Source organism: Phascolarctos cinereus, unplaced genomic scaffold (genome assembly GCF_003287225.1).
Source record: "Phascolarctos cinereus isolate Bilbo 61053 unplaced genomic scaffold, phaCin_HiC Scaffold_4;HRSCAF=312, whole genome shotgun sequence".
In the NCBI taxonomy this organism is placed as follows: Eukaryota; Metazoa; Chordata; class Mammalia; order Diprotodontia; family Phascolarctidae; genus Phascolarctos; species Phascolarctos cinereus.
Window position 1 is genome coordinate 607868932 of NW_027555847.1, and position 22993 is coordinate 607891924.

At 34.8% G+C, this 22993-nt stretch overlaps 1 pseudogene; it reads left to right on the forward strand.

The window, feature by feature from the left end:
- Positions 1-1967: 1967 nt before the first annotated feature.
- The window catches only part of LOC110193562 (cyclic AMP-dependent transcription factor ATF-1 pseudogene), a 172181-nt pseudogene continuing 151155 nt past the window's right edge, over positions 1968-22993 (forward strand).

Here is a 22993-nt window from a genome sequence, read left to right on the forward strand (position 1 = left end):
GACAACTCGGAGTTGGTGAAATCAATCAATAATATTTATTAAGTGCCCATTATGGGCCAAACACTTTGTTAGGTACTAGAGATATAAGGAGCAGCTAGGTGTCACAATGAATACAGTGCTGGGCCTGGAATCAAGAAGAGTCATGTTCTTGAATTCATATCTGGTCCCAGACATTTGCTAGCTATGTGACCCTGGGCAAGTAACTTAACCTTGTTTGCCTCAGTTTCCTCATCTGTAAAATGAGCCGGAGAAGGAAATGGCAAACAATTATTTTTCCAAGCAAACCTCAGATGTGGTCTCAAAGGGTCAGACACAACTTAAATGACTGAATAGCAACAACAACAACAAAAACAACAACAGAGATATAAGTACAAGGAATGAAACAATGTCTACTCATAAGGAGTTTACATTCCAAAAGCTACGAGAAAGAAAGAAATAGATAGATAGATAGATAGATAGATAGATAGATAGATAGACAGACAGATATGTATGTATGTATGTATGCATATATGTATGTGTTCATACATAAATAAATATGTATGTGGTCACATTTGTGTGTATATATACACACAAATACACACACACACATATATACACACAAATATAGAGTTAAAATAACATGAAGAAATACAAATATATCAAAAGTAGTTAAATTCAAGATAATTGGGAGAAAGGGCATTATTATTTCTTGGGGACATCAGAACAGACTTCATGTAGAGCATAAAGATGATCATGTATCTTAAAGTAATAGAGAGACTCTATAAGGCAGAGGTCATGAGTATGCATGATGAACAGTGAACAGGTAGTAACAGGAGATGTAATGCTGGGTGTTAGGAGAAAAGAACAGGGCTATTTGACAAAATCAAAGAATGTGTGAGGGGGAAGAAAAGTCACCCAACCCCAAACTAGGACTTGGGACTAAGTTATACTGAGGTTTAAAAAAAATAAATGGCAGCATTTATAGTTTATCCTAGAAGCAATAGGCAGTCACTGGATTTGAGCAAATAAGGCAGCCATATGGTATGATCTGTGCTTAAGGAAAATTGCTTGAGGAGCAGTGTGAAAGATGACCTAGAGTGATGAGACACATGCAAAGATACCTATTTTAAGATTAATACAATAATCTAGGTAAGAGGTGATGAAGGTCTAAAGAAGGAGTGAGGAACCTGAGGCCTCGAGGCCACATGTGGCCCTCTAGGCCCTCAAGTGTGGCCCTTTGACTGACTCCAAACATCACAGAGCAAATACTCTTCATAAAAGGATTTGTTCTGTAAAACTTGGACTCAGTCAAAAGGCTGCACCCAAGGATCTGGAAGGTCACATGTGTCCTCAAAGCCAAAGGTTCTCCACCCCTGGTCTAAAGTAAAGTGGTTGTGTGAAAGGAGAGAAGGGTTCAGGTAAGAGAGATCCTATAGAAGTAGAAATGACAAAATTTAGCAGTGGATTAGGTTTAGCATGAAGGCAACTGAGTTACTAAACATACAAACCTGGAGAATAGAAAGATTATGGTACCTTAAACAGAAATATGGAACTTTGGACATGTGAAATGTTGATCTTGTTGTTTTTCTTGTTTTGTTTTGTTTTCTGGTGAGTAAATTGGGCTTAAATGACTTGCCCAGGGTCACACAGTAAGTTTCAAGTGTCTGAGGCAGGATTTGAACTCGGGTCCTCCTGACTCCAAGGCCTGAGCTCTATCTACTGCACCACCTAGCTGCCTCTGTTGTCATCTTTCTTGATGATGATGATGATGATGATAACGGTGGTGGTAGTGGTGATGTTGCTGCTTCTACTGTGGATGTTGCTGTTGTTTTGGGAAGGATAATGACTTCAGTTTTGTACATGTTGCCTCCAACACATAAAGAATGGCATATCCAAAAGGGAAATGTCGATGCAGGTCTAAAGCTTAGGAAAGAGACTCAGGTTTTATATACATGATTGCCAGTGTGCATATACGCAAGCACTTAGGGATGTACGTGACCCATTTTCACAGAAATATAGAAATTATAGTTAAACCCATAGGAGTTAATGAGAATGAAGAAGTAGAAGACAAAATATCTGAAGACTCTCTAGAGTCACTTACAGATAAGTGGTATGATGATGATGATGATAATGATGATGATGATAATGATGAAGACAGTGAGTGATGATAGTGTTTATGATTATGATAGTGACAAGGAGAAGGAAACAGTGGAGTCATATAGTTGTACAGGAGTCATGCAGTAGCTAATCAATATAGATATAAAGGGGTCATATATTTGCTAACCAAATCCTGAGAGGAAAGATTATTCAGCAGGAGTGGCTGGCTAATACTATTTAATGGGAGAGATAAGTTGACAACTATGAGGTCAGAGAAAAGACTATCAGGTTTGGTTTTGAGATACTACTGGTAATTTTGAAGAGAACAGTTTCAAGAGTGATGAGGGCAGCAACCAGATTGCAAAGGGTTACAAAGTTAAAGGACAAGTAGTAGAGGCAGCAAGTATAAGTCACTTTTCCAAGAAGTTTAGCTAAGAAAATAAAGGGAGATATAGAATGATAGCTTGAGGAATGGTAGAGTACAGCAGTAGTTGTGTAAGAATGGGGGAGACTCAGGCATGTTTTAAGGCAGTTGGGAAGGAAAGAGTAGATAGCGAAAAGGCTAAAAATTTGAAAGAGGAGAGGGAAGAGATGATGTGATCAAGGGCACATGCAAATAGGTTGGCCCTGACAAGTAAGAGGATCACTTCTTTGATGGGAAGGACAACCAGGATGCTGAAGGATTTTAAATTTATATCATATGACCATATGAGGATCCCTTGATGGTCCTGGGAATATTTAGCTTTGGCATTAGCTTAGGGGAATATAAGTGCTGTCTTAAATTATTCCAAAAGCTATCATGTAAAAGAAAGATTCATTTATTTTATCTGTCCTAGTATTTCATAACTAGGAGGGACGTGCAGAAGTTACAAATAAACAAATTTAGACTTTAGGTTTAAAAGAAAGCAAAACTTTCTTAAGAGTTAGAACTATTGTAAAATATAATGGATGCTTTGGGATATAGTGGGCTTCCTGTGATTGGCAGTCTTTAAGTAAAGCTGGATGATTACTTACCAGATGTGTTTTGGTAGTGTTTCTTTAGGTATAGTAAGTGATTGAGTTCTGGGCCTGGAGTCTGGAAGACCCTAAGTTAAAATTTATCCTCAGATAATTACTAGCTGTGTGACCCTAGACAAATCATTTAGCCCTTTTGCCCAGTTTCCTCTTCTGTAAAATAAGTTGGAAAAAGAAATGACAAGCTACTCCAGTATCTTCGCCAAGAAAAACCCAAATAGGGTCATGAAGACTTTGATGGGACTGAACTACAACCAAGAGTTCTTTGGGGGGCATTGTCCAAGAAGGTGAAATCCTTTGCAATTCTTCAACCCCATCATTCTGTTGTTCTGTGATCTTGCAGACAGATATGTAAATATCAGGGAAGGAACAACAGGATAGTGTAGATATCTGCTTCCTACATATCTGGAACAGATAAGGTTCCATTCTTATCATTCTACTAAAGGCCTGTTCTTTCTAATTGATTAGAATCAGGAACAGTTATCCTGATGGTCCTTCTTTTCATTTTTTTTCTTTATCTTTTGAATATCTTAGTAAGGAATGGTTTCATTTGATAAAAATTGCTTTAGTAGAATGAGACTTCTAAATAAAAATATTAATATTTAAAATCCTTCAACTTCTTTTGATCCCTGGCCAGTTTTGCAGACTGTCCTATAACTTTCGTCTTTCATTCAACCTGATTTTAAACCAAGTTTTTACCTATAAGTATATAAGTTTCCAAAAAGATTTATATCTGAATTTTGAAAGTAATCCCACCTACCCTTTCAAACAACACATTCTTTTCAGTCATCATGGGATGTGCCATACATACTATATATCTCCCTCCAGGAACCCCATTAACTCTGTTATCACAAACTGTGGTCAATGACGTTATATGGAGACTTGGGACAGAGGCTTTACCTTTTTGTGTATGTTCTGTACAACTCAATTTCATCATCTTTAAAATTGGGATTATCATACCTATGTTACCTACCTCAGTATTATTCCAAAGATGAAATGAGACAATGTATACCAAACATATACCATATTACCATTTGTAAATGTTAAAACACTATATGTCAGCTATTATCATCATTATTATCATTAACATATTTAAGCAACCTTCATTCATGCTTAAATTTTAACATCCTGTATTTATCTATAACTACTTATATTTACCTATATTCATGTCAAACTTAAATGTACTTTTTTTATTTGAAAGCAAAAAAGGTTTATTAGGAAGAAAATCAGACACTAATGTTGAGGCACCCCAGTACAAAGTACAAAGGAGCCCACAGCCCAGGAAAAGCAGAGGAGATCCATGCTTGAAAACCACAAAGGTGCAGTTTAGGCAGATGTTGGGAAAAGGAATGGGCAGTCTTTCCCAGGAACAGGTGGAACACAGAAGCAGGATGCTTTTCAGGAACAATTGACTGCAAGGCTGGTTTGGGCCATTTTGGGGGGCACAGCTCAACAAGGTCACCCAGCAAACACCAGCAAAGGTGTCTAGGAGTAAGCAAGACTTGGGTTCACTGCAAGCTCCTGATTGGCTCCTTTTGACAAACAGTCTTACTCTGTGCCAGTTCACTCGCCTCTGCCACAGGGATAGCCAGGGGAAGAGGGTAGGGCTAAAGAAACATCAAGGATGTTGCTATCACTAAACTGATGATGTAGATTCATGATGGAGAAAACTTTCAATAGTCCTTTGTCCAAGACAGCTTGACAGTATGGTCTAGCACATGATATTTCTTCCTGAGAACTAGTAACAGCAGCAGCTTCAAATTCTGGGTCCCTGCAATATTGCAAGTGGAAAGTAGATAGTGTTTTCCTGGGACAGATCAATTAAAACCTGAAAATGAACTGAACTCTCCATGTGTTGAGGTTTAGAGATTTGGGGCTGTTGGTACCCCAAAGTCATAACACATGGCTCCTGTTTGAATTAATTCAACCCAAGCTTTCTTTCAGCCAAAGACAAGGTTTACTAAAGACCTGCCATACTGACCAGACTCTTAAGGAATCTAAGCATTTGTTTTGCTAATGCAAATGGACCAGATCTTAAGAACCTGAACATTATCAAGACTCTAAGAATCTGAGCTAAATGTGCTTTTTCCCTTGGCTGATACAAGAAACTTCAATGGATCTCACTAAAGTTGCTTTCTTTTGCCCTCACTAGGAACTCTCTTGAAAGTATTGGAAATGGTGTTCAGGGACAAAAGGCACTCACTTAAGAGAAGAGCTATGCTTTTATGCTATGACTTTATTTCTTGCAGACACAATAGTGTTAGCACCATATTTCAAGCTTTCTTCTGTAACAAGACAATGGAACACAGTACTATTCTCTTGTCTAGAAACTTGTTAGGCAGGGGATTGCGAAAGAGGCAAAAGAGTATCCCCACCCCAAGGAATAAATTAACAAAGACCTTCCTTATATCCTAACATATCCATGAATATAAGTTACTGAAGCCCAAGCTACTCTCACTAAGACTAGTAATTATATTCAAAAAAAAAATTAAAAAGAGAATTACCAAGTGATTGAATGAAAACTTTGTTTTGAGTGGTTGAGCTATGTGACCTCAAATATCCTTTCCAACTGTCTGATTCTAGGAATCCACAGAATCACTGATTTTCATCTACATATCATGATACACAGAAAAGAAAACTGAATAAGGAAAAAATACATCATGATATAAAAATTGAATGCTTTGAAAATAAAGAATAGTAGAACCCTACAATAGATACCTTTATATGAATACAGAGAGCAGAATGAGGTAGCATAAAAGACCAAAGAGTTAGTCACACTTGGATTTGAATCCCTGCTCTGCTACTTATCCCTTATGCATCCTTAGGAACATCACTTAATCACTATAAACCTCAGTTTCCTTTTCTGCAAAATAAAGTGATTTGCAAAGTTGAGTCCTACCTCTAAAATTCAAGGTTATTCAAATAATGAAGGCTGGTTCACCAGTCTAGATTCAAACATGGGGAACTTTCCACCAAAGAAAAACACACACACAATTTAAGGGGCAAAAATGTTAAAAGCCTCCTTTTTTATTCTATGGAAAGAAACATAATGACATAGACATGAGTGTTTTTCAAATACTAATTTTTGGCAGACAGTTGTTCTTCATTATTCCCAAGTACACTTGTCAAGGTAGAGCCACATATTTGAAGTGTCATTGCAAAAATAATAATTAAAATGTAGTGGCAATGTCCTCTCTAATTCGCTACAATGGCATTCCAATAGCAGAGAGACAGATAATTGTATTGGACAGGCACATGACTGTGAAATTGTGATGTCCATATTTGATTCTGTTTCACATATATACTTCACCAATTAAACCAATTAAAAACCTTCAATTTCAATTATTTTATCACCTTCACATCAAAAGTACAAATAATTCTGAAACTATTAGCAGATATAGTCTCATTTTCTTTAGCCCACCTTTTGAATTAACCTTTCCGCCTCATTTTTTAAGAGATGCTTACAAAATATGTAAGCCATTAGTATGTACCTTCTGGCATTATCCTGATGATTCATTACTATACTGTAACATCAGGATGACGATGTTTTCATGATGTATTATAGTAATACATTAGCAATGTAGCAACAACCTGGTGATGTATTGCATAATATATCATCAAAGTTATTCGAGTTGGAGAATCCAGGAGAATGGTAGCGCTTACAAGCTTTTTTGGAAAATAAACAAATGATATAAAAAATAACTGTAAATGGTACAACAAAAAGGAAGGGTAGGGGAAAGAAAACATTTAAATGGATAAAATCAATTCAATGCATCTGAAATATGAACACATAAAAGGATGTAACAGTGGACTCTGGATTAGGCTAAATGGAAAGAGGTAGAGTATAGCGCCCTGGAATAATAAGGTCTATGAATGTGATGGTATGCATGGATGGTGTGTGGTCAAAGTCATTAATTTATATTAATCCAAGTGGATAACACAATATTGAATGAATGAATAAATTAACAAATATATAAATGATCATATGAATGAATAAAATATTTATAAACTTATATGCAAAACATTATGCTAAATCCTAAGTATTCATATAGAAGAGCAACACAATCCTTGCTTTTATGGATCTCAAAAACCAGTGGAGGAGACAGGATTTAATATTAGTGCAGAGGGAAAATTCCAACAAACTTTAGGGTTCAGTGGCAGGTTAAATATTGGTGCACCTTCTTTAGTGTCATTTCCATTGATAAAAATATAGCTTTATCATATTAGATCTTTTGACAGTACCTAGGACTTCATTCACTTTGTTAAACTTTCTTTGGGTCCTTAGCAGCTATGGCTGCTAAAGAGGTAGGGGAAATACAGAAATTAGAGGGGTTTCTTTTTATAGAATTTGATCCCCTGGATTATTTTATTTGCATGGCCCAGCTAAATCAAGGCTGATGATATAAGTTAGAGGGGTTCTGCTGCTTCTGGGGTCCTTCAGTGTTTCCTGCCCTATCAGTGGCAATGGGTTGGTGGTCAGTCTTGGTGTTGGTAGGTGCCTATATCTTCAGGTGTTACATCATTCACTTTGATACTTTCAAGATTGCATATTTCACCAATGTAAGTACCCCCTCTACCCATACAGATTAAAATTCCTTACTAGATACTTTTTAAATGATTCTCTATGTTAAAAAGGAATCACTAGATGGTCATTTTTTTGAAAACAAGCCTCTTTGTACTTAATTTGTCCTCAGAAGACATAAAGTGTGTATCCCTTGGCCACACTTGAAGGCTTTCCCAAGCTTGTACTCTATTATCATGGACTTTCAGGATTCAGGGGAATGAAAGCCAAGACAACAGACTAACTGAAAGAAGTATAGTGGACCTAACCCGTTCAAGTAGTGTTACTCAAAAAAAAAAGTACCAGAATGAATCCTAATCATAAAATCCCAAAAGAAATCATGGCAAGCCATTTTCCTAGCCCAGCTCAGCATAAGGAGACTGATGGAGAAGTCTGTGGATACTGGAGACATACTCCAAAGAGGAGTGTGCCTCATGGAACATTACAGCACAGAGAGAGGCTATGTACCAGGACAAAAGGAGGTTCCATATCTAGCATAGAATAGAGTCGTGTGATGTGCAAAAATCATTGCTAACTGAGATTTTTATGTTCATTACCAGTACTGAAATATATATCAAGAGTATGTTAAAAAAGAGACCTGTACCTGGCAGTGCCCTTTCAGAGTGATGAACTGTCATTAGCTGTAGGCTATGTCTCAAGCAAAGAGCAAGTTTCAAAGAAAGCAGTAGCTGTGTGGCTCTGACTCTAGAAGTTGAGAGTGTCTCAGTTCAAACATCTATTCCACGTTAAAGCCTTAGAAGGAATATTCATGACTTGACTCTCAGGGAAAAGAGATCATAGTTAGCTTTTTCATTATAAACCAACATAATTTTTCATCTGAATGATAATGGCTGAATCCAGTAATAGTTCATTGAAGTTCTAAACAAGGAAAATCCATAGTTCTGTTGCTTAAATCAAAATGCAGGGTCAGAAATTTGCAGAGTTCAGATCATGAAGGCAGCTATCTGACTTTGGGAGCTAAAATATAATAGAGTACAAGCTTGGGAGACTTTTATTCTTTTTTATTTATTTATTTTTTGCTTGCCATACTGAGCTGACCCTAGAATAACATAATACTGAATATCCCAAGAAAGCAATAGGAGGACTAAGCTAGTTATTACCTCCAGAAATACATAGAGTCTTTCCCTAATATCAATTCTAAAGTCATAAAATAGGCTAAAAGAATGAGCAAATAGAAAAATAATCCCATCTAAAAAACATATCCTGTGACAGGTATGCTCAAGACACAAACCCAGAAGAAACAAAAATGACTCCAAAATATCTACAAGCAAAACCTCACATAAAAAGAAAGCTTATAATAAATTCAAATTATGGAAAAGACAAAGCAATAGGTTTTTTTTTAATGAATGAAATAAAAGCACTAAAAGGAACAATGGAAATGAAATTAAAACTGTGGGAGAAAAAATCTGAAAGGAAATTCACAGTTTAGCACAAATGGCACAAAATATTTCTCATGTAAATCATGTAAATAACTCCCTGAAAATTATGATGGACCAAAGAGAAGCCAATGATGCTGTGAAACGATGATACATACATACATATATAGATAGATAGATATAGATATAGATATAGATATAGATCTAGATATAGATATAGATATAGATATAGATATAGATATAGATACAGATATATGTATATATACACTATATATATACATATATATACACACACACATATATATATACACACATATATACACATACATGCATATATGTATGTACATACATAATAAAGTTTTTAAAACTGGAAAAATGGAAGAAAATATAAAATATTCCATAGAAAAAACAACTGATTTGGAAAACATATCAAGGAAAAATAACTTATTAATCACTGATCTAATTGAAGACCATGACCAAAGTGGGGAAAAAACAACTAGGTATCATATTTCAAGAAATCACATACAGTTGCCCAGATCTCTTAGAAATGGAGATAAAATGAAAAATAACTCACTAGTCACCTCCTAAAGGAAATTTCAAAGTGAAAATTCTAGAGCCAAAGTCAAGGACAAAAGGAGGTTCCAGGTCAAAAAGTAGACAGAAAGAATTCCAGTACTTAGGTGCGCACATGATTTAGCAGCCACAACCATCAAGGAACAGAGAGTTTGAAATGCCATATTCCAAATGGAAAAGAATTTAGGTTTATACTGTGAATAATCTGTACGAAGAGATAAGTATAAGCCAAAGGGGGTAAATGAAATAGAAAACTTCTAAGCAATCCTAATTTAAAAAAAAAAAATAAACATCGAGTTGTGTACAAACTTTGAAGTGCAAACACAGGAGTCAAGAGAAACATGGAAAGGTAAATATGAATTAGCTCCCATAAGAGACTAAACAAAGATAAACTACTTACATTCTATTGTAGGAAAATGATATTGAAATATATCATCATTAGAATTCAAAGAATAAGTCTTATTAGACAAAAAGCTTGAGAGTGCTTATGTCTTGGTAGTTTTAAAATAAAAAGAGAAGGGGAAGGGAAAAGGAATACACTAGAGGGACAAAGGAAGAAGAAGGTTATATAATTTTATATACACAAATGAGGAGTGCAAGTAGAAGTCTATGCAAATGTATTATATGTACTGATTGTTAGCCTGAGTGATTGGGACAATGATGGTTAACTTGATATTAATAGAAAAGTTGGGAAGAAGGAAGGCTTAGCCAGGAAAGAAAATAAGTTCATATGAGGACATAGTAAGTTATAGCAAATGTCACTTTTTAAAATGGCTCTCTTTTCATTTAGTTGATCTGCTAGTTTAATTTATGCCTTCAAATACAGAAATTGCTCTCTAAAATTTCAATCTAAATAAATCCATCTCCTTTTCAAAATATATTGTGATATCAGTAATATTTTTGGTCATAAATTTTGTTATTATGTAGATGTTCTGGAGTTATTATTTTGAAGATGTTCAATGAGCTCATATCCTTCATTTTTTTCTGTCTTTAGATTATGTTTGTGGGTGAGGTTATTTCTTATTATTGCCTTAAAATTGTCTGTAGTGTTTTATTTTGTGTTCACTTTATACTGGCAGTACCAATGATATAACAAGCCATACAAAGTCCTTGCTTTTAAATTGTAAGATCTGTGTCTATTTTCTGATTAGTATAGTGCATAATTAAGGCATTCACAGCTTCAGTCTATGTTGTACACACTTCTTTTTTGTCAGCATTAGTGGTCAGTTTCATCTGCACAAAAGCATTTCAGGAAGACAGAGCATTGGCATTTCCAATTTTCTTTTCAAGGGTATTTTACCTTCTTGTTAACCAAAGACAAAGGAGCAATTAGCTCCACTTGTTGTCCACAGTTCTTTTGTCTAACTCTACCATCCTTCATATCAAACTGTTCTTCCCAATGATTTGGAGAAACAACCTGAATCCATTTTCTACTGCATCTATTTCTTTGACTTAAGAGCAGTTGCATAATATTGTCTTCCTTGTAAATCTAACTGATATGACCATAACCCAATTTGTTAGTGTTTCAGGGTTACTGTCAGTCTTTCAAAGCTATGGGAATCATCTCAGGGCACACCAAGTCCCCATTGTATATTACTCTGACTGGCATCCTAGCTTGCTACCCCAAATCTCTATCACTTTTGTATAGATAATGACTGAACTTTGCTGGGTTAATTATTTTTGTCGTTACCTCACTCTCATTCTTTTTTATATGTATTTTGAGTTACATAGCCCTTTTTTTAGTAACTAAAACAGAAAGTATCTGTTTACAATACAAATAGCTGACTATCCCGGAAATTTATTATATTGTAATATCATCACTTATAAATGCGATATTCATTACTTAAAAGTTTCCAACCTTTTGATTGTTTACAATTTGCAAAATTATTCAGAAAATTGAATGCATGTGTACAGGTCTGCAAAGAGTGCTCAGTTGGAATATGGTAAATGTTTTATGGGTTACATCTAAAGGACCATCTGCCACTGTGAGTTTACATCCATCATAACTTTTTTTAAAACATCATAAAATATTTTAACGTGAGCTTACCTTCCTTCAACTTTCCTAAACAAGAAAGCACTAAGTAATTAGTTGAAATTAAGGAAGAACTATGGTTATTAGGGAAGAAAAGAGTTCTATTGGTTTTTAACTTTCAGTATCCACAAAAAAAACAAACCAGGAAGCTATAGAGGTAGCTAGGAGAGAGAGTGAGAGAGAAAGAGAGAGAGAGAGAGAGAGAGAGAGAGAGAGAGAGAGAGAGAGAGAGAGAGAGAGAGAGAGAGAGAGAGAGAGAGAGAGAGAGAGAGAGAGAGAGAGAGATGGATGACTTCGTACAATTCTGCCTCACTTAAATCCAACTCACATGCAAGGCAAGCCGTCACCTATTATGTCACTGGTCCTCTTTGAAAATGAAGGATGAATCACAGTGGATACAGCACTGGGCCAGGTGTAAGGATGACTTCAATTTAAATCTAGCCTTAGACTCTTACTCAGTGTGTGACCCTAGGCAAATCCTTTAATATGTCAGCCTCAGTTTCCTTATCTAAAAAATGGGGATCATAACAGTATTAACATCACAGGATTGTTTTGAGGAATAATACAGAGAGAGAGACACACACACACACAGACACAGAGAGAGAGAGAGAGAGAGAGAGAGAGAGAGAGAGAGGAGACAGAGACAGAGACAGAGACAGAGACAGAGACAGAGAAAGGTAGAGAGACAGAGACTGAGAAAGAGAGAGACAGAGACAGAGAGAGAAAGATAGAGAATAATCACTTAGCACAGTGCCTGGCACATAACTGGCATTTGAAAAATTAATATTCCCTTCCTCTTCAACCCCAAATGCCTCAATGCTTATTCCCAACTTTATCTTTGTAAGAGTTAGTCTGGTACTCTATTTAAAGGATGAATATGTGAGGGTGGCATGCCTGAATATTCAGTCTCAGTGGTTGTCAATATTCCAACTGTACAATTCACTGAACTTTCTTATCAATTTCTACACTGGTTTAAGTGGGCATAATTCATAAAGGAAAAGCTTATTCCATTATTCGTATTATTCCATTCTTCTAGAACTCTCAGATAGCACTTATTAACATTCCAATTGGATGTCTTCTCATATTATGTTATGATATTTCTTCACGTAATTCCTAAAAGATATGGGGGAATTGCAGAAAAACTCTGCCTGGCCTCAGCACACCAGCCACCACCACCTGCTCCAGTTCAGCACCTGGTAAGCTACCAGATCCCTACAGCCTCTAGTTGCCAGTATTTGAAGCCCCAGCATACAAAGTCAGTAACCAGGCCACTAGCATCCAGCACAAGAAGCATGGGTCAGTGCACCCTGTGCCCCAGAAGCAGAGATCAATTTTAAAAGCCTGAAAAAAAGGCCAACACCATGAGCAAAAAGCTACAAAGAAAAACAAAGAACACAGATTCTTACTGTGTGGACAGGGAAGATCAAAACATAAATTCAGAAGAGAACAACATTGTGAATATGAACTGGTCTCAAGCCCAAAAATCCTTCTTGGAAGAGCTGAAGAAAGATTTTAAAAGTCAAATAAGAGAGGTAGAAGAAAAATTGAACAATACCTTTAAGATACAATTGCCAAAATGGGGTGGGATGGTGAAAATACGCAGAAGAAAATAACTCCTTAAAAAGAATTGGCCAAATGGAAAATGAGTACAAAAGCTAACTAAAAAAACAATTTGTTAAAAATTAGAATAGGGCTATTGGAAGCTAATGATTCCATGAGACATCAAGAACCAGTCAAAGAAATCCAAAAGAATGAAAAAAGAATAAAAGATAAAATATCTCATGGAAAAACAACAGACCTGGAAAATAGATTGAGAGAAATTTTAAGAATTATTGTTCTACCTGAAAGCCCTGATCAAAAGAAGAGCTTGCATAGCATCTAGTAAGAAATAAAGGGAAACTGCCCTGAGGTCCTGGAACCAGAGGGTTAAATATCCATTGAAAGAATCCACTAACCACCTCTTGAAAGACAGCCCAAATTAAAAATGTCAAGGAATGTTGTAGCCAATTTCCAGAATCAGGTCAAGGAGAAAATATTCCAAGCAGCCAAAAATAAATAATTCAAGTATGTGAAACCAAAGTCAGGATTACACAGAACCTTGCAGCTTCTACATTAAAGGATTAGAAAGTGTGGAAAATGATATTCCATAAGGGAAAGAAGCTTGGATGACAAACAAGGGTCAACTATCAAGAAATTTGACTATAATCTTTCAAATAAGGAGATGAAAATTCAATGAAATAAGGGACTTCCAGACCTTCCTGATGAAAAGACCAGAGCTCAGTGGAAAATCTGATCTTCTATTACAAGACTCAAGCAAGGCATAAAAAGGTAAACAGGAAAGAAAAAAAAAAAACATGTTATTCAATAAGGGCGAATTGTTTGCAACCATATATGGGAAGATGATACTTGTATCTCTTGAGAATTGCATCTTTATCATGACATTTAGAAGGAATATAAACAAATAAAGGGTGTGGTTTTAAGTTGGCTTTGATGTGATGATAAAAAAAATACAGTGAATTAAGGGGTGAGAAGGGATTGTAATGGGAGAAGAGGAAAGGAGGAGATAGAAAATGGTAAATTGCATGACATGAAGAGGCACAAAGACATATTACATTAGATGGAAAGAAGGGAGGGAGATGAGCATTGTTTGAACCTTACTCTTACTGCATTTGGGTCAAGGAGGAAATAACATAACTCAATTAGGTATTGAAAGCTAACTTGTCAGATAGGAAGAAAGAGGGGAAAGGGGAAGATAAGAAAGGGGGTGGTTAGAAGGGAGGGTAGAAGTAGTAAGGGAAAAGGGGAAGAAAAAGGAAAGGGCTGATAGAAGAGAGGGAAGATTGAGGGAGATGGTGGTCAAAAGCAAAACTCAAGTGAGGAGGGAATGGGAAAAAGGAGAAATAAAAGCACAAATGAGAGGGAGGAATAGGATGGAGAGAAAGACACAAATAATAATCATAACTGTGAATGTGAATATGATAAGCTTTCCCATAACATGGAAGCTGATAGTAGAATGGCTTAAAAATTATAATCCTACAATATGTTCTTTACAAGAAACACAGTTGAAACAGAGGGATGCACACAGAGTAAAGATGAAAAGGCTGGAGTAGAATATATTATGCTTCAGCTGAAGTTAAAAACAAAAAGCAGGGGTAGCAATCCTGATCTCAGACAAAGCAAAAGCAAAAATACATCTTATCAAAAGAGAAAAGGAAAGAAATTTCATCTTGCTAAAAGGCACCATAGACAATGAAGTAATACCATTACTAAACATATATGCACCAAGTGGTACAGCATCCAAATTCTTGGAGAAGTTAAGGGAGTTACAGGAAGAAATAGAGAGCAAAACTATATCAGTGGGGGACTTCAAACTCCCCCTCTCTGGACTAAATTAATGTAACCACAAAATAAACAAGAAAAAAAAAAGGTAAGGAGGTGAATATAATTTTAGAAAAGTTAGATATAGCATACCTCTGGAAAAAATTGAATGAGCATAGAAAGGAATATACCTTTTTTCTGTGAGGTACATGGAACCTACACAAAAATTGATCATGTACTAGGGCATAAAAACCTCACAGTCTAAAGCTGAAAGTCAAAAATATCAAATGCATTCTTTTCGGATCATGATACAATAAAAATTACATGTAATAAAGGGCCAAGGAGAGATAGATTAAAAATTAATTGCAAACTAAATAATCTAATCCTAAAGAATGAGTGGGTCAAACAACAAATCATAGAAACAATCAATTACTTCATTCAAGAGAATGACAATAATGAGACAAGATACCAAAACATATGAGATGCAGCCAAAGAAATTCTTAGGGTAAATTTTATATCTCTAAATGCTTAAATGAAAAAAAAAATAGAGGAAGAGAAGATCAATGAATTGGGCATGCAATTAAAAAGGCTAGAAAAAGAACAAATTGAAAATCCCCAATTAAATACCAAATTAGAAATATTAAAAACCAAAAGAGATAATTATCCAAAAATACCAAAAAGATTAATAATATTGAAATCAAAAAATGTATTGAACTGCTAAAAAAAACTAGGAGCTAGTTTTATGAAAAAGTGTAAAATAGATATTTTTTTTAAAAAAAAATGATTATGAAGAGAAAGAACTAAAACAAATTACTGGTATCAAAAATGAAAAGGTTGAATTTACCACCAATGAAAAGGAAATCAAAACAATAATTATGAGGTATTTTGCCCAACTGTACGCCAATAAATTTGGCAATGTTAGTGAAATGGATGAATATTTACAAAAATATAAACTTCCAAGTTTAACAGAAGAGGAAATAAAATACTTAAATAACCACATTTCAGAAAAAAAAGAAATTGAACAATACAGCAATGGAAAAAATCTCCAGGGCCAAATGGATTTACAAGTGAATTCTATCAACATTTAAAGAATAATTAATTCAAATATTATACAGACTATTTGGGAAAATAGTTGAAGAAGGAGTCCTATCAAATTCTTTTTATGATACAAATATTGTACTCATACTAAACCAGGAAAAATCAAAACAGAGAGAGAAAATTATACATCAATTTCCCTGCTGTGTGTAGATGAAAAATTTCAAATAAAATATTAGGAAAAAGATTATGGCAACTTACCATGAGAATAATATATTGTGACCAGATAGGATGTATACCAGGAATGCAGGGCTGGTTCACTGTTAGGAAAACTATCAGCACAATGACCACATCAACAACAACCCTAACAGAAACCATATGATTATCTCAATAGATGCAGAAAATCTTTTGACAAAATACGAAACCCATTCCTATTAAAAACACTAGAGAGCATAGGAATAAATGGAGTCTTCCTTAAGATGATAAGTAGCATCTATCTAAAACATTACCAAGCATTATATGTAATGGAGATAAGCTAGAAGCTTTCCAATTTCTGATTTCCTATAAGATCTGTGGTGAAACAAGTATACCCATTATCACTACTGTTATTCAATATTGTACCATAATTGTTAGATTTAGGAACAGAAGAAGAAACAGAAATTGAAGAAATTAGAATAAAGAAAAAAGACACAAAGCTATCACTCTTTTCAGATGATATGATAATATACTTATAGAACCGTAAAGATTCAAGTGAAAAATTACTTGAAATAATAAACAACTTTAGCAAAGTTGCAGAATATAAAATAAACCCACATAACTTATTGGCATTTCTATATATTACTAACAAAGCCTAACAGCAAGAGATAGAAAGGGAAATTCCTCATGATGGAAAACACCGTCCATATCCAGAAAAAAAAATTGTGGAATCTGAATGCAGATCAGAGCATATTATTTGATCTCTTTTTTTTCTCTCTTTTTTTTTGTTTCTTCTTTATTGTGGTTTCTCCCATTGGTTCTAATTCATCTTTACAACATGACTAATATGAAAATAGGTTTAATATGAGTCTATATGTTGAGCTTATATCAATTTACACAACATCTTGCAGTGGGGGAAGGGGAAAATGGAGAAAATTTGGAACTCAAAATCTTATGGAAATGAATGTTGAAAACTAAAAATAAATACATTTATTAAAATATAAAAGGAAAAAAAGAAAGTCTAAGGGAGGGGGAAAGTCACCACAAGCCCTTTCTAGAAAGAGGAGGAGAAAGAGATGATCTTGATAGACCAGCTGATGACTAGTTGGGTACTACAGAAATGCTTCTTGAATTGAAATGAATTTTTCAGGCACAAGCGAGATGTTAGCACAAATAAACATTCACTCTAATGGCCTCTATACTTATGCTACTATGAGTAACAGACCAAAACAATTATTTTTCATTTACTTGATTAATGAAAATGTACCTATTGTCAGCCTCCAAAAGAAGGCACTTAAAATTAATACAAAATATTAATGACTATATACATAGTAATCAATGAAAATGGCTCAACTTCATCATCTGTTTCTGGGATATGTATAGGTGTGTCACCATTATAAATGTTTAGATGAATTTTTAGAATGAAAAAACACAAGCTAATTACTATAATTTAACATTTCTTTTATGAATTCTTTAGACTTTGTTCACACTCCAAATATTTATTATACCCTGCATAGATTCATGTTGTGCAGTTTTATTTCTTTAAAATCATTTTTTTTGTTAGTATTTGTAAAATGCTTAACACAATGGGTGATTAATAAATACTTGTTCCCTTTCATCTAAAATTGACCTAAAAAAGTCCAACATCTCTAATGTTCCAATAACTCAGTCCTTTAAAGTTGAAGTAAATTTACCTCAAAATATTATTTTGTTTTCAATCAAGGATATTATTTCATCAGTGTAGAACTTGTTCCCCCAGAGGGAATCTAACCTCCCTCTGTAGTAAATGATCTTTGAGAGTTGTTGTGGCTAAAAAAAATCATTGCCAGGTAGTCAACTAAAATCAAATAATTAGAATTTTACAGAATTTTGAATTTGGAAGAAACTTCAGTGACCATGCAGTCCAACATCTATCTGAAAAATGCTCCTTCCTTCATTTATATCCTGTTAATGACCATTCAGCATTTTCTTGAAAGCCTTCAATAAAGTAGAACCCATTACAGTCAGGCAACCCCCATGTTACTTTTGGATCACTCTGTTTTTTAGGAAATGTTCCCTGATACCAAATCTAAATTTACCTCTTTGCAATTTCCACCCATCATACCTGTTTCTGCTCTTTTGTACCCAGTAGTTTAAGGCTAACCCATCTTCAACATGCTAGCCTTTCAAATGTTTGAAGACAAATATGTTCTCCCTTCCACCAAGCTTTCTCTTCTCCAAACCAAAGATCCATAATTCCTTCAGATGATCCCCATATGTCATGAATTTGAGATATTTTGTCATCCTAGTTGCCCCTTTCCATAGTTTTCCATGATCCTTCCTAATGTTCTCCTAAAACTTGAGTATTCATGACTTGAGGCTTGACACTCTATATACCACACCACAAAGCTACCTGGGCCTGCATTCAGGAGATCCTTAGTTCAAATTCAGCCACAGACACTTAGTAGCTGCATGACCCTGGGTAAGTCTTTAAACTTCTGTTTGTCTCAATTTTCACAACCATAAAATTAGAATAACAGCACCAGTATTGGAGAGATATTGTGAGTACCAGATGAGTTAAAATATATAAAAAACATCTTAATATAGTGCTTGGTAAAGAGAAATTCTATATAAGTACTTATTCCTTTCCTCTCTCCTTCCATCAACTTTGTCACTGACAAATTTCTCAGGAAATCTGAGTTTCCACGGTAGCAGGGAGTCTCCTCCTATTGGTCAGTCTGGTGAAATCAAGGAATTTCTCCTATGAATAGCATTTTTTTAATACAAAAACTAAAAGACTTAGGTTTACAAAGGAAATTATTATATAAAAATTTAATTGACAATTTTTTTAAATCATGGACCCATATTAAGCAGCCTTGATTTTGACAAACTCTGGAAATAGTTTCCAAGAAACAGAATTAAATTTTTAATGTTTCTGTTTATATATTTGTTTATTTGTCATAAAAGGATTGAATTGGTTTGTTTACTTATGTTCAGTCAATTTTCAATCGTGTCTGACTCTCAGTGACCCAATTTGGGATTTTCATAGCAAAAACACTGGAATTCTTTGTCATTTCCTTCTCCAGTTCATTTTACATATGAGCAAAGTGAGGCAAACAAGCTTAAGTCACTTGCCCAGGGTCACACAGATAGTAACTATCTGAAGCCAACCAGATTCTACTCAATACAAATAGGCCTTGTTTGTCCCCAAACCCTAAAATTGAATTTAAATAGCCATCTTCATATATATAATATATATATGTATAAATATATATATATATATATATATATATGTAGAGCAGATGACTGAATAAAAAAAATCTTTAAATTAGATTTTTTTTATTCAGTCATCTGCTCTACATTTCTTTTCTCTTTATGTGTAAAGAGGTAGAAATATCATTGATGGAGAGATCACTAAAAGTTTCAGATCATCCAAATAGATGTTTTTAAAGAAGAAAACATCTGGGAATATATTTCCTGGATGATTTCTGATAACGTATTGCCATTTTTTCCTCACTACTCCTCCTTCAAAACCAAAAGCTTTTCACTTTGCCCTTGTCTGAAAAATAACAACAAAATCAAATATTTTATATGTTTTGGCCATGGCACTACCCACCTGGGAAGGGGCAAACTCAGGCAGGGTGGATCCATGAAAGAGAAGATGCATCCCTGGTGAGAAATCTCATAAATTTTGTTTCATTAGTAGAAGGCGAGAAATACAAGCAGATGTCCACAACTGACCTTCAGCAAGGGTGGGGAGCATTGTAAAACTAGAGAAAATCTATGGAGTTGAGCATAGTATTTTCCTCACCCTCACCTTGGCATATGCAGCTTTCTGGAGACATGCTGAAGTGTTCATATTAATTTGTTGAGTATCAATCTTTGTTTAGTCCATAAATAATAACATTTCTTTTAGCTTTGAGCATGGCACTTTCTCCATTTTTTTTACTTACCACTCAGAGAGATTAAAGTATTATTGAATCAGTCTTAAATGCACAGTGGATAATGATTTGGCAGTAGCATGTTATACCTATTTAACCACTTTCATGAATTTTTTTTTCCTAACTCTATGATACTTACTTCACTTAAAAGTTGGATTAGTTGTCTAACTGGCTTCAGACATGCCATAGCCACAACTGCCCATATCCTTCAATAGTCTTTACTATTCAACTTTCTCCTCAAGTTTTCATTCTATATGTCTTCTCCCTTTCCATATTCAAACTTCTAGAAAAAATTTGTCTCTATTTTTTGCCTTAACTTTCTCACTTTCCACTAATTTCTCAACTTTTGTAATTTGTCTTCGTTACCACTAAATACTAGTCTCTCTAAGCATGTCACTGATATCTTATTGCTAAATATAATCATATTTTTTCTTGTTCCATCTCCTTCTCCATCTGTTTTCAATGTTGAATACTACTGAGCACCCCTCTTTTTGAAAGAAATGGGTTTTTATAAGTTTAGTGTTGTGACTCTCTTCCTATCTTCCAAATTAATCCCTCTTACTTTTTTTTTCACAGAATTATGATTCTTACTCCACCCCATAGTCATGTCGATGTGCCAGTTTTTTTCTTCATGCCCCTTCTCTCTCCTCTGGACTCTCTTTGTGATATTGTCAACTCTCATAAATTCACCTGTCAACTTTTTACATGCTACTTTCACATTATCATGACACCATATCATTCTCCTTCATACCAGTTCTTCTTTCTTATACTACCTATTGGGTATCTCCACATGAATGTATTTTAGGCAAATTCAACATATCCAAAACATACCTTAGTAAATTTCTCCCTTGAAGCCTCTCTTCTTAGCTTCCCTATTTCTGTTGATAGTACTACCATCTCTCTATTTACCCAGTTTCACATCTTTGGTTTTTCACTCTCATTCACCCCTTATATCCAATCTGTTTCCATATCTTCTCCAACAATCTCTACATTAATCATATTTGTGCCTTGCTCTGTATTCATATTACAAGCATCATAAAATAGTCCCTTCTCTGATGTACTGCATAGTTGGATAATTATTCAACTTGCATTTTACCAATCTTGTATATATCTTCCATATTAGTATCAAATTAATATTCCTAAAACGCAAGTTCAACCACTTTACTCCCAAACTCAAGAGTCTTTATAGGCTCCCCATTGACTTTACGATAAACGTAATATCATTTCTTAGACATTTAAAGCCTTTCTCAGGAAGACTCCAGTCCATTTTCTTATACTGGTTACACATTAGTACACTTAGCACAATGCCTGGTATATAGTAGGCACTCAGTAAATGTTTATTTAATATTATTGGTATTATTCTCTCTTACATATCACTTTCCAGCTAACCTGGCCTTTTTACTCTTCCTCTTCAATGGTGTCCCACCTGTCATATCTATGCCTTGGTTTTGTCTATCTCTAGTGCCTAGAATGTTTTCCCTCCTAACCTGTGCCTCTTGGAATCCTTCATTTCCTTTAAGGAACTGCTAAGATATAACCTTCTGTATGAGCCCTTTCTTGTTCCCCCTTCTTTTGGGTGTCAGTGCCTTTTTCTAAGAAATTACCTTATACCTATTTCATATACATATGTTCATATATGTCTTCTTTGTTAATAGTGAGCTAACTTTTATATATAATTTTTCAACAACTGAAAATTATCTCATTTTATCCTTTCAATAGCACTGCGAGGTAGGTTCTATTAAGATGTCTATTTTACAGATGAGGTAACTGAGTCTAAAAGAGGTTAAGTGACTCTCAGAGCCACAGTCAATGAGACCAAAGCAGGATTTGATCCTAGTTCTCTCCTGACTCCAAGACTAGTACTCTCTGTAATGTAACATCTCACTGATCTACAAACAACTGATACAAAATCTACCAAAAAACATATTTAAAGTGCTCTATGCTCAATATAGCAGAGCATAGCATGCAAACTGCTTATAGAATCTTCAAGAATTCAGGATCACCTCCATATCACAGTGAGGAATCAGACTAGGACTTTAGTGTATGTAGATTATCCCCTCCCCTTTACCTGTTATTCAAGTTATGAATATGCAGGTAGTGCAGTGGCTGGAGCACCAGGTTTGGAGTCAGGATGACCTGAGTTCAGATCTAATTTCAGACAGTTACTAGCTTTGTGACCCTAAGCAAATCTCTTAACTCTATTTGCCTCAGTTTCTTCATCTGTTAAAATGAACTGGAGAAGGAAATGGCAAACCACTCCAATATCTTTGCCAAGAAAACCCTAAAGGGGGTCATGAAGAGTTTGACATGACTGGGACAATTGAAAAATAACAAAACAAGCAACATTTAATACTGATTTAATTATGTGAAAAAGTGTAAGCCTCTTGAATACAGGGACAGTTTAATTCTTATTTTTGTATTCATTGTATTTGGCACAATGTTGGACATATAGTAAGTACTTGATTAATGAGTCACTCATTTTAGGGACTAGGAAACTAAGATCAGTGGAAGTTATTTGTCCAAATTCAGACTAGTTAAAGGCAGACCAGAGACTGGTACAACCTCCCCTGTCTGATCGTTAATCCAAAGTTCTTTTAAAATGATATAAGGCCCATTACAACCATCTGGGACTCAACTTCCCTTTGGGTTATTTATAAAAGTTGAATTGATGAAATTATTGCTAACTTCCCCACTACGTAACTCCCACTATATTTAGAATTGACTCATAATGTTCAGGAATACTCAGCAGTTGATGTTTGATTTGTTTTTTCTTTCTATGTAATGCCCAAATCACCTGAATAAAATTGAAAGATTGAGATAAATATCTAGATAATGGGAAACATATAGATATAAGGCCACTTTTTTTTCATTT